Below are 4,283 nucleotides of genomic sequence, written 5' to 3' on the forward strand. Positions count from 1 at the left end.
ATCTTTCATAAAGCAAGACAGTCCCAGATTTGGGTCTCTGCCCTGCTGTCCTGGGCAGTCTGAACATCCCTCACTATGAAAATGCACCTTCTGACATCTCCTATTGTTGGTGTAGCACTGTGAAATGTGAGCACTGAGCACGATGCTGACTTGCTGAGCTCGCGCTGCATTGTACCATACAAGTGGTCAGTCTGACCCAGCATCATCACTGCAGGTATAAGGAACAGCAGTGTATTTTTTTTTCTGTTCTGTACTGGCAAGTCAGAAGTCTCAGCACTGGTGCCGGTTTAGCTGTCACAAGCCCTGAGCTCAGTGATTGGCTGCGGCGGTCACACGTACTACAGACATGATGTCACCATTGCAGCCTGTAAACAAAGACGAGCAGGCAGCGGAGAGTCGGTACTGGAGCACGAGTACCATGACTATGTTGATGGTGTACAGAAGATTGAAAGGGGTAAACCTCTAAAGAGTTAACTGTGACAGAAAATTCACAGAACTCATTATAGTCAGTGGGGAGACATGGGCTTGATAAACAAAATAATACAGCTATTATTATCCATAATTTGCTGCCGTCATTGATTTTATACTTTACACAAAGGTTAATGGCATTTGCATCATCTGTTTTGGGTCAAATAGGTAAGTTACCTCAGAAGAGATCCTACTAATGTTATAATACCTCGTTGAGTCGCCTTGCAGATGCCACACTTTCCATGATCAGACCCCTAGGATGCTGTGTTCTGCTTGGAAGACACTATTCGTAGACTGGATCTATGTTTTCGGCGTCATGACTTTTGGGACCCACGTTCCGGAGATTATGCATTGCTTCAAATAAATCTTGTCTTCATTTGGGTCCATTAGCTGATTATGTCCTGCAGGGTCTGAATGTCTTTTGTATCAAACTATTTCTGCAATTCAGGTGGAAGAGTCTTATAAACCTTGATTGGATCTAGCCAGCTGGGTCCCAGTCTCTTCTGCTCCTCTTCCTCAAATTCAAAGCCTTCTGTCTTTGGATTTTGGCTCACTCTCAAAAGCTTCCTAATCATTATTTAAAGTGTCCCGTTACTGCCGGTCGGCGGTCTTTGTCAATGTAAAGAACTGTCGTAAGCACGCTCTTGGATCCACCATTATTCTTTTGTCCAGCTTCAGAATTACCTAACCTGCATGACGATAGTCTGGCGACTTGTTGCCATCAGGGCTTGTTTCTCTTCCACATCCAGGTCAATGCTTCAGATCTCCTTGCACATCTGATGTGGGTTATCAGACATGTACTACTGAGTGTTGACCCAGTGGTGCAGCATGCCAAAATGTTTGTTTTGCTTGAGATTCTTTGTTACAAAGATTTTGTGCTTTTGTTCCTTTTGCATCGCCATCAGCATGTTTACTCATGATTTAAAGGGAACCTATCAGCAGAAAAAATGTTATTAACCTGCAGATATGGGGTTAATCTGCAGATTAATAGCGTTGTGAACCTGCCCAGCGCTCGCATTTAGCCTAACACTGCTGAGGGAAAATTAACTTTATAACCTTTGGCAGCGATCAGTGTTCAGTCACAGGGGCGGCACCGAAGTGGATTCAGTAACCATGCCCCTGGTCCTGACTGACAGCCCTATTGCAGCCGCTTTGTACAGTTGTGGCCAAAAGTATTGACACCCCTGCAATTTTGTCAGATAATACTCTGTTTCTTCCTGAAAATTATTGCTATCACAAATTCTTTGGTATTATTATCTTCATTTAATTTGTCTTAAATGAAAAAACACAAAAGAGAATGAAGCAAAAAGCAAAACATTGATCATTTCACACAAAACTCCAAAAATGGGCCAGACAAAAGTGTTGGCACCCTCAGCCTAATACTTGGTTGCACAACCTTTAGCCAAAATAACTGCGACCAACCGCTTTCGGTAACCATCAATGAGTTTCTTACAATGCTCTGCTAGAATTTTAGACCATTCTTCTTTGGCAAACTGCTCAAGGTCCCTGATATTAGAAGGGTGCCTTCTCCAAACTGCCATTTTTAGATCTCTCCACAGGTGTTCTGTGGGATTTGGGTATGGATTCATTGCTGGCCACCTTAGAAGTCTCCAGTGCTTTCTCTCAAACCATTTTCTAGTGCTTTTTGAAGTGTGTTTTGGGTCATTGTCCTGCTGGAAGACCCATGTCCTCTGAGAGAGACCCAGCTTTCTCACACTGGGCCCTACATTATGCTGCAAAATTTATTGGTAGTCTTCAGACTTCACAATGCCATGCACACGGTCAAGCAGTTCAGTGCCAGAGGCAACAAAGCAACCCCAAAACATCAGGGAACCTCCGCCATGTTTGACTGTAGGGATCGTGTTCTTTTCTTTGAATGCCTCTTTTTTTCTCCTGTAAACTCTATGTTGATGCCTTTGCCCAAAAAGCTCTACTTTTGTCTCATCTGACCAGAGAACATTCTTCCAAAACGTTTTAGGCTGTTTCAGGTAAGTTTTGGCAAACTCCAGCCTGGCTTTTTATGTCTCGGGGTAAGAAGTGGGGTCTTCCTGGGTCTCCTACCATACAGTCCCTTTTCATTCAGACGCCGACGGATAGTATGGGTTGACACTGTTGTACCCTCGGACTGCAGGGCAGCTTGAAATTGTTTTGATGTTAGTCAAGGTTCTTTATCCAACATCCGCACAATCTTGCGTTGAAATCTCTTGTCAATTTTTCTTTTCCATCCACATCTAGGGAGGTTAGCCACAGCACCATGGGCTTTAAACTTCGTGATGACACTGCGCACGGTAGACACAGGAACATTCAGGTCTTTGGAGATGGACTTGTAGCCTTGAGATTGCTCATGCTTCCTCACAATTTGGTTTCTCAAGTCCTCAGACAGTTCTTTGGTCTTCTTTCTTTTCTCCATGCTCAATGTGGTACACACAAGGACACAGGACAGAGGTTGAATCAACTTAAATCCATGTCAACTGGCTGCAAGTGTGATTTAGTTATTGCCAACACCTGTTAGGTGCCACAGGTAAGTTACTGGTGCTGTTAATTACACAAACTAGAGAAGCATCACATGATTTTTCAAACGGTGCCAATACTTTTGTCCACCCTCTTTTTTATGTTTGGTGTGGAATTATATCCAATTTGGCTTTAGGACAATTCTTTTTGTGTTTTTTCATTTAAGACAAATTAAATGAAGATAATAATACCAAAGAATTTGTGTTTGCTATAATTTTCAGGAAGAAACTGAGTATTATCTGACAAAATTGCCGGGGTGTCAATACTTTTGGCCACAACTGTATACTTAGAGTGATGGCTGAACCCGAATAGCAGGGGTTCAGAGTTCATTTTCTGACGGCAGTGTTTGTCTAAGTGCAGGCGCTGGGCAGGTTAATAATGCTATTAACCTGCAGATTAACCCCTTATCTGCAAGTTAATAGCATGTTTTTCTGGTGACAGGTTCCCTTTAATGTTGAAAACAATGCTGCTAAACCCTTCCTAGCTAGCAGTGTCCACGTTCTTTCTTCTTCAGTATGGTTTCCTTCTTCATCAAGTTATTTTCCTCTTTCTTCAGTTGCTCAACATCCCTCTTCATCGTCTCAGAGTCCCCCTTCAAATTATCCTGAATCTGTAATTCTTTAATTTCTTCTTATATTTGGTAATCTTCTTTTTATATTCCTTCATCCCTTTCTGAAGTTTCTCCTTCTCTTTCTCAAACTCCTCCATCCTTTCCACATGGGCCATTGGATGTTCCATCAAAACTGGAAGTATCTGTAAGCAGGTCCCAGGATGCAGTAACGCAGGGAATGCAGATCAAGGGTTAACAATTATGCAATTAAAATTATAACAATAGGGAAAACTCACAGGGAGACAACAGATAGTTAACAAAGGAAATTGTAATACAACACAACAGTCTTGTTATGAACTTATCGTGACTCCTATGTTTCTCAGCCGCGTGTAGTCTGGTGGGGGTTGTAGTCTCTGCAACGGCAGGCACAGTGTCTTCAGGCGTCACCCGCCTACGCATGAACAAGCTTCTGGCGGCAACAGGTGGTCTCCGTTTTTTTCCGCTGAGCACCTAGTCCATTAATTTGTGCAACAAAAGTTTGGGGAAGGGGTGCTGCAGAGGTCTCTCTCCTATGAGTGCTCCGCTGCACGCCTTTGAAAAATGGGGAACACACCGCAGCATCCGGCACCTGGCACTCACTTCTCAATGCGAGCACCGCATGCTGCCTGCTGAGCGCCTGATACTCTGCGCACTCAATGACTCTCGGGGGCCCTCACGCAAGCTCTGCTGAGACACGACTCCGCTCTGTCTCTCT

General features: G+C 43.6%; 1 pseudogene; it reads right to left on the bottom strand.

Annotated features, from left to right (window-relative positions):
* Positions 1–768: 768 nt before the first annotated feature.
* LOC141085736 (hsp90 co-chaperone Cdc37-like) lies at positions 769–3,705 on the bottom strand (annotated as a pseudogene).
* Positions 3,706–4,283: the final 578 nt, after the last annotated feature.

Source organism: Dendrobates tinctorius, unplaced genomic scaffold (genome assembly GCF_039654945.1).
Source record: "Dendrobates tinctorius isolate UK_male_01 unplaced genomic scaffold, ASM3965494v1 ptg000029l, whole genome shotgun sequence".
In the NCBI taxonomy this organism is placed as follows: Eukaryota; Metazoa; Chordata; class Amphibia; order Anura; family Dendrobatidae; genus Dendrobates; species Dendrobates tinctorius.